This window comes from Hyla sarda, unplaced genomic scaffold (genome assembly GCF_029499605.1).
Source record: "Hyla sarda isolate aHylSar1 unplaced genomic scaffold, aHylSar1.hap1 scaffold_2204, whole genome shotgun sequence".
In the NCBI taxonomy this organism is placed as follows: Eukaryota; Metazoa; Chordata; class Amphibia; order Anura; family Hylidae; genus Hyla; species Hyla sarda.
Genome location: NW_026608878.1, coordinates 1 through 14,116, shown reverse-complemented (window position 1 = coordinate 14,116; position 14,116 = coordinate 1). Strand labels below are relative to the sequence as shown.

Genomic DNA, 14,116 nt, shown 5'->3' with positions numbered 1-14,116 from the left:
ACCGTTTGGGGACAGCCAAGGGAGGCATCTGCAGGCAACAAAGGTAGTGTGTGCTTGTGAGTGTGTTTCCTATGCAGATCCTAAGCCCAGTGTCACATGCAAGTAGGAGGAGTAAGAAGGGTTCCTGGCAAATCCGGGTTATGGATTGCATTTAAAAAGGCCCCGTGGGAGTGCAATGGGCCCCTGTCTTGCTGCTTAGCAATAATGGTATGGGTTTAGGTTCTGCTGTGTGTACTGGTGGTTGACTTGCCCCCCAGCCCAGAGTGTGCATGGAAAATTGTCTGGCAGCCTCCCTGACAGCAAGCAGTGATAGTGCCCATGAAGGGGACCTTGTTGGGGCCCGCCCCTTTCACGGTTATCGCTTCTCTCGCTTTTGGCTAAGATCAAGTGTAGTATCTGTTCTTATCAGTTTAATATCTGATACGTCCCCTATCTGGGGGACCATATATTAATGGATTTTTGAGAACGGGGGCCGATTTCGAAGCTTGCTTCCGTCGCCCTATGCATTGACCCGATATGCAGTATCTTCGGGTACAGTGCACCACCCCCTTACAGGGTTAAAAAGAAAGATTCCTACTTTCATTGCTACCTGCTTGGCTGGCTAGCCAGCTAGCCAGCCCTGTGGGCCTTGCTGCTGCTTCAGCCAAAAATACAAAAGGGTGGTGCTGCTGCTGCTTCTTCTGCTGCTTCTGCTTCTGCTTGTGTCTGGCCCCTGTTGGAGCGTCCAGGCACAGGACTTCTGCTGCTGCTGACTAAATGGCCTCCTTAATTGGGATCATTTGAGTAGCCAGCACACCTGTGCAGGTAGGGCATGACATGATAGGCAGCTGCCTTGATAGCGGGTGGGTGCTGAATGTTCCTAATTGACAAAATAAGATTAATGCTTATGAAGAAATATAAAATCTCATCCCTTCCCCAATATCGCGCCACACCCCTACCCCTTAATTCCCTGGTTGAACGTGATGGACATATGTCTTTTTTCGACCGTACTAACTATGTAACTATGTAACATAACATGGGGGGGGGGGTCTCCTGGCTGTTCACACAGGTGTGTCATTGCTGTACATTGACCATGCATTGCTTCTGTGGTATTGCAAAGGCAAAGACAAATGCTTCCAGCCATCCATTGCACTAATGGATTGGTCATCAGCTGGCTGTCTATGTCCCGCATCAATATAGACCAAAGTACAGAGGTGTTAGGCTATGCTATTGTGCACCTACCTGATGCATCAGAAGGTGCGAGGCCCTTGCTAAATTCTGTGCACAGACTTTGAGATCTATGCTTTAGACTGTATCTAAACCTGCTCCAACATGGACTGACATTCTGGCCTACTTTCAGCCGATGCGACTTGTCTGTCGCTGAACAGTCGCTTTTTATGTATTCAGCACCTATGTATAATGTTGTAAAAATGCTCTAGAAGCTAAAGTCGCAGAAATGTCACACATATTTGGCCTGCAACTTTCTGTGCGACAAATTCAGACAGGAAAAATCAGTATAAATCCTTAGAAAATTATCCCCCAAGGTGTCTCCATCTGCTGGCGGTATTGAATAAGCATTGCTGCACTGATGGGGTATGCATTAGACGAAAAAAAAGAAGAAAAGAAGAATAATATACGCCCAGAAAAGAGGCGAAAAGGAGAAAAACGTAAAAAAACGTGAAAAAAAAGTAAGAGGGAAGAGAAGGGAAAAAAAGGTGGAAATGGGTTTAAAAGTGATTTCGGCGGAGAAATATATATATATATATATATATATATATATATATATATATATATGCGCACACACACACATAGATATAAACGTATTCTCCGTTGAGATATTGCAGCCGCTGCTGTGTCCAGGCCCAGGAGCCTTAGCACTGTGCTGTGATGTCACTCAATACCACTGACATCACTAGGTGTAAACAACATCTCTCCTTTGCTGTGTATGTGACTATGGAGCTGTTTTGGTGATGTCGTTCTATTACGGCCTTCATAGAAGCAACAGGAGATTGTTGCATCCATCTTGAACCCTCAGAACTACAGTGCTATGATGTCACTCACTTCCACAGGCCTTGCAGAGTGTAAACAACAACAACCCAGCTTTGTTGTGTATGTAACCAAAGGGATTTGTGATGTCACCTAGAACCTTCACAGCAGCGACAGCTTTATGAGGAGCATCAGCACTGCTCTGCCTGAGCAGAACCATCACCGCCATAGGTTGTCAAATAAACCGGATTTAACCCACACAGGTAAGTCCCAATGGGGTGCAGGCATGTCCTCTATGCTTACAGCTTCCCGTGGGTGTTGGTTTGATACCGTTTGGGGACAGCCAAGGAGGCATCTGCAGGCAACAAAGGTAGGTGTGTGCTTGTGAGTGTGTTTCCTATGCAGATCCTAAGCCCAGTGTCACATGCAAGTAGGAGGAGTAAGATGGGTTCCTGGCAAATCCGGGTTATGGGATTGCATTTAAAAAGGCCCCGTGGGAGTGCAATGGGCCCCTGTCTTGCTGCTTAGCAATAATGGTATGGGTTTAGGTTCTGCTGTGTGTACTGGTGTTGACTGCCCCCCAGCCACAGAGTGTGCATGGAAAATTGTCTGGGCAGCCTCCCTGACAGCAAGCAGTGATAGTGCCCATGAAGGGGACCTTGTTGGGCCCGCCCCTTCTCACGGTTATCGCTTCTCGGCCTTTTGGCTAAGATCAAGTGTAGTATCTGTTCTTATCAGTTTAATATCTGATACGTCCCCTATCTGGGGACCATATATTAAATGGATTTTTGAGAACGGGGGCCGATTTCGAAGCTTGCTTCCGTCGCCCTATGCATTGACCCGATATGGCAGTATCTTCGGGTACAGTGCACCACCCCCTTACAGGGATTAAAAAGAAAGATTCCTACTTTCATTGCTACCTGCTTGCTGGCTAGCCAGCTAGCCAGCCCTGTGGGCCTTGCTGCTGCTGCAGCCAAAAAACAAAAGGTGGTGCTGCTGCTGCTTCTTCTGCTGCTTCTGCTTCTGCTTGTGTCTGGCCCCTGTTGGAGCGTCCAGGCACAGGACTTCTGCTGCTGCTGACTAAATGGCCTCCTTAATTGGATCATTTGAGTAGCCAGCACACCTGTGCAGGTAGGGCATGACATGATAGGGCAGCTGCCTTGATAGCGGGTGGGTGCTGAATGTTCCTAATTGACAAAATAAGATTAATGCTTATGAAGAAATATAAAATCTCATCCCTTCCCCAATATCGCGCCACACCCCTACCCCTTAATTCCCTGGTTGAACGTGATGGACATATGTCTTTTTTCGACCGTACTAACTATGTAACTATGTAACATAACATGGGGGGGGGGGGGGTCTCCTGGCTGTTCACACAGGTGTGTCATTGCTGTACATTGACCATGCATTGCTTCTGTGGTATTGCAAAGGCAAAGACAAATGCTTCCAGCCATCCATTGCACTAATAGGATTGGTCATCAGCTGGCTGTCTATGTCCCGCATCAATATAGACCAAAGTACAGAGGGTTAGGCTATGCTATTGTGCACCTACCTGATGGCATCAGAAGGTGCGAGGCCCTTGCTAAATTCTGTGCACAGACTTTGAGATCTATGCTTTAGGACTGTATCTAAACCTGCTCCAACATGGACTGACATTCTGGCCTACTTTCAGCCGATGCGACTTGTCTGTCGCTGAACAGTCGCTTTTTATGTATTCAGCACCTATGTATAATGTTGTAAAAATGCTCTAGAAGCTAAAGTCGCAGAAATGTCACACATATTTGGCCTGCAACTTTCTGTGCGACAAATTCAGACAGGAAAAATCAGTATAAATCCTTAGAAAATTATCCCCCAGTGTCTCCATCTGCTGGCGGTATTGAATAAGCATAGCTGCACTGATGGGGTATGCATTAGACGAAAAAAAAGAAGAAAAAGAAGAATAATACGCCCAGAAAAGAGGCGGAAAAGGAGAAAAACGTAAAAAAAAACGTGAAAAAAAAGTAAGAGGAAGAGAAGGGAAAAAAAGGTGGAAATGGGTTTAAAAGTGATTTCGGCGGAGAAATATATATATAATATATGATATATATATATATATATATATATATATATATGCGCACACACACACATAGATATAAACGTATTCTCCGTTGAGATATTGCAGCCGCTGCCTGTGTCCAGGCCCAGGAGCCTTAGCACTGTGCTGTGATGTCACTCAATACCACTGACATCACTAGGTGTAAACAACATCTCTCCTTTGCTGTAGTATGTGACTATGGAGCTGTTTGGTGATGTCGTCTATTACGGCCTTCATAGAAGCAACAGGAGGATTGTTGCATCCATCTTGAACCCTCAGAACTACAGTGCTATGATGTCACTCACTTCCACAGGCCTTGCAGAGTGTAAAACAACAACAACCCAGCTTTGTTGTGTATGTAACCAAAGGGATTTGTGATGTCACCTAGAACCTTCACAGCAGCGACAGCTTTATGAGGAGCATCAGCACTGCTCTGCCTGAGCAGAACCATCACCGCCATAGGTTGTCAAATAACCCCGGATTTAACCCACACAGGTAAGTCCAATGGGGTGCAGGCATGTCCTCTATGCTTACAGCTTCCCGTGGGTGTTGGTTTGATACCGTTTGGGGACAGCCAAGGAGGCATCTGCAGGCAACAAAGGTAGGTGTGTGCTTGTGAGTGTGTTTCCTATGCAGATCCTAAGCCCAGTGTCACATGCAAGTAGGAGGAGTAAGAAGGGTTCCTGGCAAATCCGGGTTATGGATTGCATTTAAAAAGGCCCCGTGGGAGTGCAATGGGCCCCTGTCTTGCTGCTTAGCAATAATGGTATGGGTTTAGGTTCTGCTGTGTGTACTGGTGGTTGACTGCCCCCAGCCCAGAGTGTGCATGGAAAATTGTCTGGCAGCCTCCCTGACAGCAAGCAGTGATAGTGCCCATGAAGGGGACCTTGTTGGGCCCGCCCCTTTCACGGTTATCGCTTCTCGGCCTTTTGGCTAAGATCAAGTGTAGTATCTGTTCTTATCAGTTTAATATCTGATACGTCCCCTATCTGGGGACCATATATTAAATGGATTTTTGAGAACGGGGGCCGATTTCGAAGCTTGCTTCCGTCGCCCCTATGCATTGACCCGATATGGCAGTATCTTCGGGTACAGTGCACCACCCCCTTACAGGGTTAAAAAGAAAGATTCCTACTTTCATTGCTACCTGCTTGCTGGCTAGCCAGCTAGCCAGCCCTGTGGGCCTTGCTGCTGCTGCTGCAGCCAAAAAACAAAAGGGTGGTGCTGCTGCTGCTTCTTCCTGCTGCTTCTGCTTCTGCTTGTGTCTGGCCCCTGTTGGAGCGTCCAGGCACAGGACTTCTGCTGCTGCTGACTAAATGGCCTCCTTAATTGGATCATTTGAGTAGCCAGCACACCTGTGCAGGTAGGGCATGACATGATAGGCAGCTGCCTTGATAGCGGGTGGGTGCTGAATGTTCCTAATTGACAAAATAAGATTAATGCTTATGAAGAAATATAAAATCTCATCCCTTCCCCAATATCGCGCCACACCCCTACCCCTTAATTCCCTGGTTGAACGTGATGGACATATGTCTTTTTCGACCGTACTAACTATGTAACTATGTAACATAACATGGGGGGGGGGGTCTCCTGGCTGTTCACACAGGTGTGTCATTGCTGTACATTGACCATGGCATTGCTTCTGTGGTATTGCAAAGGCAAAGACAAATGCTTCCAGCCATCCATTGCACTAATGGATTGGTCATCAGCTGGCTGTCTATGTCCCGCATCAATATAGACCAAAGTACAGAGGGTTAGGCTATGCTATTGTGCACCTACCTGATGCATCAGAAGGTGCGAGGCCCTTGCTAAATTCTGTGCACAGACTTTGAGATCTATGCTTTAGACTGTATCTAAACCTGCTCCAACATGGACTGACATTCTGGCCTACTTTCAGCCGATGCGACTTGTCTGTCGCTGAACAGTCGCTTTTTATGTATTCAGCACCTATGTATAATGTTGTAAAAATGCTCTAGAAGCTAAAGTCGCAGAAATGTCACACATATTTGGCCTGCAACTTTCTGTGCGACAAATTCAGACAGGAAAAATCAGTATAAATCCTTAGAAAATTATCCCCAGTGTCCTCCATCTGCTGGCGGTATTGAATAAGCATTGCTGCACTGATGGGGTATGCATTAGACGAAAAAAAAGAGAAAAAGAAGAATAATACGCCCAGAAAAGAGGCGAAAAGGAGAAAAACGTAAAAAAACGTGAAAAAAAAGTAAGAGGAAGAGAAGGGAAAAAAAGGTGGAAATGGGTTTAAAAGTGATTTCGGCGGAGAAATATATATATATATATATATATATATATATATATATATATATATATGCGCACACACACACATAGATATAAACGTATTCTCCGTTGAGATATTGCAGCCGCTGCTGTGTCCAGGCCCAGGAGCCTTAGCACTGTGCTGTGATGTCACTCAATACCACTGGACATCACTAGTGTAAACAACATCTCTCCTTTGCTGTGTATGTGACTATGGAGCTGTTTGGTGATGTCGTCTATTACGGCTTCATAGAAGCAACAGGAGATTGTTGCATCCATCTTGAACCCTCAGAACTACAGTGCTATGATGTCACTCACTTCCACAGGCCTTGCAGAGTGTAAACAACAACAACCCAGCTTTGTTGTGTATGTAACCAAAGGGATTTGTGATGTCACCTAGAACCTTCACAGCAGCGACAGCTTTATGAGGAGCATCAGCACTGCTCTGCCTGAGCAGAACCATCACCGCCATAGGTTGTCAAATAACCCGGATTTAACCCACACAGGTAAGTCCAATGGGGTGCAGGCATGTCCTCTATGCTTACAGCTTCCCGTGGGTGTTGGTTTGATACCGTTTGGGGACAGCCAAGGAGGCATCTGCAGGCAACAAAGGTAGGTGTGTGCTTGTGAGTGTGTTTCCTATGCAGATCCTAAGCCCAGTGTCACATGCAAGTAGGAGGAGTAAGAAGGGTTCCTGGCAAATCCGGGTTATGGATTGCATTTAAAAAGGCCCCGTGGGAGTGCAATGGGCCCCTGTCTTGCTGCTTAGCAATAATGGTATGGGTTTAGGTTCTGCTGTGTGTACTGGTGGTTGACTGCCCCCCAGCCCAGAGTGTGCATGGAAAATTGTCTGGCAGCCTCCCTGACAGCAAGCAGTGATAGTGCCCATGAAGGGGACCTTGTTGGGCCCGCCCCTTTCACGGTTATCGCTTCTCGGCCTTTTGGCTAAGATCAAGTGTAGTATCTGTTCTTATCAGTTTAATATCTGATACGTCCCCTATCTGGGGACCATATATTAAATGGATTTTTGAGAACGGGGGCCGATTTCGAAGCTTGCTTCCGTCGCCCTATGCATTGACCCGATATGGCAGTATCTTCGGGTACAGTGCACCACCCCCTTACAGGGTTAAAAAGAAAGATTCCTACTTTCATTGCTACCTGCTTGCTGGCTAGCCAGCTAGCCAGCCCTGTGGGCCTTGCTGCTGCTGCAGCCAAAAAACAAAAGGTGGTGCTGCTGCTGCTTCTTCTGCTGCTTCTGCTTCTGCTTGTGTCTGGCCCCTGTTGGAGCGTCCAGGCACAGGACTTCTGCTGCTGCTGACTAAATGGCCTCCTTAATTGGATCATTTGAGTAGCCAGCACACCTGTGCAGGTAGGGCATGACATGATAGGCAGCTGCCTTGATAGCGGGTGGGTGCTGAATGTTCCTAATTGACAAAATAAGATTAATGCTTATGAAGAAATATAAAATCTCATCCCTTCCCCAATATCGCACCACACCCCTACCCCTTAATTCCCTGGTTGAACGTGATGGACATATGTCTTTTTTCGACCGTACTAACTATGTAACTATGTAACATAACATGGGGGGGGGGTCTCCTGGCTGTTCACACAGGTGTGTCATTGCTGTACATTGACCATGCATTGCTTCTGTGGTATTGCAAAGGCAAAGACAAATGCTTCCAGCCATCCATTGCACTAATGGATTGGTCATCAGCTGGCTGTCTATGTCCCGCATCAATATAGACCAAAGTACAGAGGGTTAGGCTATGCTATTGTGCACCTACCTGATGCATCAGAAGGTGCGAGGCCCTTGCTAAATTCTGTGCACAGACTTTGAGATCTATGCTTTAGACTGTATCTAAACCTGCTCCAACATGGACTGACATTCTGGCCTACTTTCAGCCGATGCGACTTGTCTGTCGCTGAACAGTCGCTTTTTATGTATTCAGCACCTATGTATAATGTTGTAAAAATGCTCTAGAAGCTAAAGTCGCAGAAATGTCACACATATTTGGCCTGCAACTTTCTGTGCGACAAATTCAGACAGGAAAAATCAGTATAAATCCTTAGAAAATTATCCCCCAGTGTCTCCATCTGCTGGCGGTATTGAATAAGCATTGCTGCACTGATGGGGTATGCATTAGACGAAAAAAAAGAAGAAAAAGAAGAATAATACGCCCAGAAAAGAGGCGAAAAGGAGAAAAACGTAAAAAAACGTGAAAAAAAAGTAAGAGGAAGAGAAGGGAAAAAAAGGTGGAAATGGGTTTAAAAGTGATTTCGGCGGAGAAATATATATATATATATATATATATATATATATATATATATATATATGCGCACACACACACATAGATATAAACGTATTCTCCGTTGAGATATTGCAGCCGCTGCTGTGTCCAGGCCCAGGAGCCTTAGCACTGTGCTGTGATGTCACTCAATACCACTGACATCACTAGGTGTAAACAACATCTCTCCTTTGCTGTGTATGTGACTATGGAGCTGTTTGGTGATGTCGTCTATTACGGCCTTCATAGAAGCAACAGGAGATTGTTGCATCCATCTTGAACCCTCAGAACTACAGTGCTATGATGTCACTCACTTCCACAGGCCTTGCAGAGTGTAAACAACAACAACCCAGCTTTGTTGTGTATGTAACCAAAGGGATTTGTGATGTCACCTAGAACCTTCACAGCAGCGACAGCTTTATGAGGAGCATCAGCACTGCTCTGCCTGAGCAGAACCATCACCGCCATAGGTTGTCAAATAACCCGGATTTAACCCACACAGGTAAGTCCAATGGGGTGCAGGCATGTCCTCTATGCTTACAGCTTCCCGTGGGTGTTGGTTTGATACCGTTTGGGGACAGCCAAGGAGGCATCTGCAGGCAACAAAGGTAGGTGTGTGCTTGTGAGTGTGTTTCCTATGCAGATCCTAAGCCCAGTGTCACATGCAAGTAGGAGGAGTAAGAAGGGTTCCTGGCAAATCCGGGTTATGGATTGCATTTAAAAAGGCCCCGTGGGAGTGCAATGGGCCCCTGTCTTGCTGCTTAGCAATAATGGTATGGGTTTAGGTTCTGCTGTGTGTACTGGTGGTTGACTGCCCCCCAGCCCAGAGTGTGCATGGAAAATTGTCTGGCAGCCTCCCTGACAGCAAGCAGTGATAGTGCCCATGAAGGGGACCTTGTTGGGCCCGCCCCTTTCACGGTTATCGCTTCTCGGCCTTTTGGCTAAGATCAAGTGTAGTATCTGTTCTTATCAGTTTAATATCTGATACGTCCCCTATCTGGGGACCATATATTAAATGGATTTTTGAGAACGGGGGCCGATTTCGAAGCTTGCTTCCGTCGCCCTATGCATTGACCCGATATGGCAGTATCTTCGGGTACAGTGCACCACCCCCTTACAGGGTTAAAAAGAAAGATTCCTACTTTCATTGCTACCTGCTTGCTGGCTAGCCAGCTAGCCAGCCCTGTGGGCCTTGCTGCTGCTGCAGCCAAAAAACAAAAGGTGGTGCTGCTGCTGCTTCTTCTGCTGCTTCTGCTTCTGCTTGTGTCTGGCCCCTGTTGGAGCGTCCAGGCACAGGACTTCTGCTGCTGCTGACTAAATGGCCTCCTTAATTGGATCATTTGAGTAGCCAGCACACCTGTGCAGGTAGGGCATGACATGATAGGCAGCTGCCTTGATAGCGGGTGGGTGCTGAATGTTCCTAATTGACAAAATAAGATTAATGCTTATGAAGAAATATAAAATCTCATCCCTTCCCCAATATCGCGCCACACCCCTACCCCTTAATTCCCTGGTTGAACGTGATGGACATATGTCTTTTTTCGACCGTACTAACTATGTAACTATGTAACATAACATGGGGGGGGGGTCTCCTGGCTGTTCACACAGGTGTGTCATTGCTGTACATTGACCATGCATTGCTTCTGTGGTATTGCAAAGGCAAAGACAAATGCTTCCAGCCATCCATTGCACTAATGGATTGGTCATCAGCTGGCTGTCTATGTCCCGCATCAATATAGACCAAAGTACAGAGGGTTAGGCTATGCTATTGTGCACCTACCTGATGCATCAGAAGGTGCGAGGCCCTTGCTAAATTCTGTGCACAGACTTTGAGATCTATGCTTTAGACTGTATCTAAACCTGCTCCAACATGGACTGACATTCTGGCCTACTTTCAGCCGATGCGACTTGTCTGTCGCTGAACAGTCGCTTTTTATGTATTCAGCACCTATGTATAATGTTGTAAAAATGCTCTAGAAGCTAAAGTCGCAGAAATGTCACACATATTTGGCCTGCAACTTTCTGTGCGACAAATTCAGACAGGAAAAATCAGTATAAATCCTTAGAAAATTATCCCCCAGTGTCTCCATCTGCTGGCGGTATTGAATAAGCATTGCTGCACTGATGGGGTATGCATTAGACGAAAAAAAAGAAGAAAAAGAAGAATAATACGCCCAGAAAAGAGGCGAAAAGGAGAAAAACGTAAAAAAACGTGAAAAAAAAGTAAGAGGAAGAGAAGGGAAAAAAAGGTGGAAATGGGTTTAAAAGTGATTTCGGCGGAGAAATATATATATATATATATATATATATATATATATATATATATATATATATATATGCGCACACACACACATAGATATAAACGTATTCTCCGTTGAGATATTGCAGCCGCTGCTGTGTCCAGGCCCAGGAGCCTTAGCACTGTGCTGTGATGTCACTCAATACCACTGACATCACTAGGTGTAAACAACATCTCTCCTTTGCTGTGTATGTGACTATGGAGCTGTTTGGTGATGTCGTCTATTACGGCCTTCATAGAAGCAACAGGAGATTGTTGCATCCATCTTGAACCCTCAGAACTACAGTGCTATGATGTCACTCACTTCCACAGGCCTTGCAGAGTGTAAACAACAACAACCCAGCTTTGTTGTGTATGTAACCAAAGGGATTTGTGATGTCACCTAGAACCTTCACAGCAGCGACAGCTTTATGAGGAGCATCAGCACTGCTCTGCCTGAGCAGAACCATCACCGCCATAGGTTGTCAAATAACCCGGATTTAACCCACACAGGTAAGTCCAATGGGGTGCAGGCATGTCCTCTATGCTTACAGCTTCCCGTGGGTGTTGGTTTGATACCGTTTGGGGACAGCCAAGGAGGCATCTGCAGGCAACAAAGGTAGGTGTGTGCTTGTGAGTGTGTTTCCTATGCAGATCCTAAGCCCAGTGTCACATGCAAGTAGGAGGAGTAAGAAGGGTTCCTGGCAAATCCGGGTTATGGATTGCATTTAAAAAGGCCCCGTGGGAGTGCAATGGGCCCCTGTCTTGCTGCTTAGCAATAATGGTATGGGTTTAGGTTCTGCTGTGTGTACTGGTGGTTGACTGCCCCCCAGCCCAGAGTGTGCATGGAAAATTGTCTGGCAGCCTCCCTGACAGCAAGCAGTGATAGTGCCCATGAAGGGGACCTTGTTGGGCCCGCCCCTTTCACGGTTATCGCTTCTCGGCCTTTTGGCTAAGATCAGGTGTAGTTCTGCTCACTTGGTCTGGCCAGAGGGTGTCTGGGGTACCCGGCTCCTTTGCCTGGGGGGATCGTCCTTCTTAACGGAGGGACTTCACCCCCCTGCTGCTATCAGGGAGCCGGCTTAGTCCCCAGACAACGGGAGGCGATCCCCACCTACCTACTTCGGTGGGGGAGGTGTCTGGACATCATGGACATGGAGGAAGATTGCGGTTTTTCTTCGGAAGGCGTGCCGCCTTTTGCGAGACTTCGGAATGGAGTTCGTATTTCCCTGCTCGATGTCCGGAAGAAGGAAAGAGGCCTTGTCTTTGTCGTGGAAGAAGTGCTGTTTAAGTTGCTGGAAGTCAAGAGGGAGCAAATCCTATCCATGCTTGAGTTTCCCAGAAGTGGATACTACGACGTGGTGCTGGCTTCTGAAGAGGACTATGATTCATTTTGGAACATATTGCAGCAAAAGAAGGTATGTCCGGTTTTGGAAGGGGTGGAGATAGTTCCACATTTCCCACGTAGAGAACGATTGGTGACTATAAGGATGTATAGCCCATATACTTCGGAGGAGGATATCGTTACCTTTTTGTCTCGATTCTGTGACAGTGTTCTGCCTAAAGGCAAGGTATTTAATCAATATGGACTATGGACCACCAAGTGGAGGTTCCATGTGAAATTTAAAATGGCAGATGGCAAGTTAGTGATCCCCCCAGGCCGGTTTAAAATTGGTTCTGTGAACGGGGATCTGTATTTTTCTGGCATGCAAGATTTTTGCCGCAAATGTAAACAGTACGGTCACAGAAAGGAGGATTGCACGTTTTTGTGGTGTTTCAAGTGTCAAGAGGAGGGTCACGACGTGGAAAATTGTCAAAAGAAACGGAAATGCCATCTGTGTGGTGAGGAGGGCCATCTGCTTGGCTCGTGTCCTAAGAAAAAGTCTGAGAAAAATTCAGAGAAAAAGGAAGCTGTAAAAAGAAGCAGAGAGGAACCAGCTGAAGTGAAAGAACCAGAAGTGGAGCAGGTTCCAACTAGAAGACCTACAGAGCAGAAGAAGAAGAGAGAGGAGGAAGTGTATGTGCCAGTGCAGTATTTTGGTGTGCTTGGTGGTTTGTTGGAAAATTTGTCGGAAGCAGAAAGAAAAACGTTTGACAAAGATATGATGGATCTAAAGATAGGCTTGAAGAACCGGGAGGAAGAAGCTCGGGATAAAGTCTATTTTTCTTTCAAGGCAGACATGAACCGTTTTGTTGAAACGTATAAAATTCCAGGCTGGTTAGCGTCTCAAGTTAAGAAAGATATAGCAAATGGCAATATCAGTCGAGGACTGATAGACTTTCTAATGGTGTTTGCATGGAGGAAGGGGATGACCTTCTAATTTGGTTTTGCTTAATTAGAAAGTAATGTTTGGTTTTGCTATTTTATGTTGTTTCTTATTTTGTTTTTAAATGTTCTATTTTGTTTCATTAGTGTTTAAGAAAAGAAATAAAAACATGTTACCTGATGATGAACACAAAATTGAGTTCCAAATAAGATCTTGGAACTCTGAGTGAGTTCTGAGGGCTAACTTAAAAAAAAAATCTGTTCTTATCAGTTTAATATCTGATACGTCCCCTATCTGGGGACCATATATTAAATGGATTTTTGAGAACGGGGGCCGATTTCGAAGCTTGCTTCCGTCGCCCTATGCATTGACCCGATATGGCAGTATCTTCGGGTACAGTGCACCACCCCCTTACAGGGTTAAAAAGAAAGATTCCTACTTTCATTGCTACCTGCTTGCTGGCTAGCCAGCTAGCCAGCCCTGTGGGCCTTGCTGCTGCTGCAGCCAAAAAACAAAAGGTGGTGCTGCTGCTGCTTCTTCTGCTGCTTCTGCTTCTGCTTGTGTCTGGCCCCTGTTGGAGCGTCCAGGCACAGGACTTCTGCTGCTGCTGACTAAATGGCCTCCTTAATTGGATCATTTGAGTAGCCAGCACACCTGTGCAGGTAGGGCATGACATGATAGGCAGCTGCCTTGATAGCGGGTGGGTGCTGAATGTTCCTAATTGACAAAATAAGATTAATGCTTATGAAGAAATATAAAATCTCATCCCTTCCCCAATATCGCGCCACACCCCTACCCCTTAATTCCCTGGTTGAACGTGATGGACATATGTCTTTTTTCGACCGTACTAACTATGTAACTATGTAACATAACATGGGGGGGGGGTCTCCTGGCTGTTCACACAGGTGTGTCATTGCTGTACATTGACCATGCATTGCTTCTGTGGTATTGCAAAGGCAAAGACAAATGCTTC

General features: G+C 46.1%; 6 non-coding genes across 6 annotated transcripts; all 6 read left to right on the top strand.

Moving 5' to 3' along the window:
* Positions 1-357: 357 nt before the first annotated feature.
* On the top strand, positions 358-547 carry LOC130320614 (U2 spliceosomal RNA). The gene has a single exon (XR_008866485.1). It is a non-coding gene; the product is annotated as a U2 spliceosomal RNA (small nuclear RNA).
* A 2,104-nt stretch (positions 548-2,651) lies between these two features.
* LOC130320617 (U2 spliceosomal RNA) lies at positions 2,652-2,842 on the top strand. The gene has a single exon (XR_008866488.1). It is a non-coding gene; the product is annotated as a U2 spliceosomal RNA (small nuclear RNA).
* A 2,110-nt stretch (positions 2,843-4,952) lies between these two features.
* On the top strand, positions 4,953-5,144 carry LOC130320596 (U2 spliceosomal RNA). The gene has a single exon (XR_008866469.1). It is a non-coding gene; the product is annotated as a U2 spliceosomal RNA (small nuclear RNA).
* Positions 5,145-7,238: 2,094 nt separating this feature from the next.
* Positions 7,239-7,429, top strand: LOC130320616 (U2 spliceosomal RNA). The gene has a single exon (XR_008866487.1). It is a non-coding gene; the product is annotated as a U2 spliceosomal RNA (small nuclear RNA).
* A 2,090-nt stretch (positions 7,430-9,519) lies between these two features.
* On the top strand, positions 9,520-9,710 carry LOC130320608 (U2 spliceosomal RNA). Its single transcript, XR_008866480.1, has one exon. It is a non-coding gene; the product is annotated as a U2 spliceosomal RNA (small nuclear RNA).
* Positions 9,711-13,360: 3,650 nt separating this feature from the next.
* On the top strand, positions 13,361-13,552 carry LOC130320615 (U2 spliceosomal RNA). The gene has a single exon (XR_008866486.1). It is a non-coding gene; the product is annotated as a U2 spliceosomal RNA (small nuclear RNA).
* Positions 13,553-14,116: the final 564 nt, after the last annotated feature.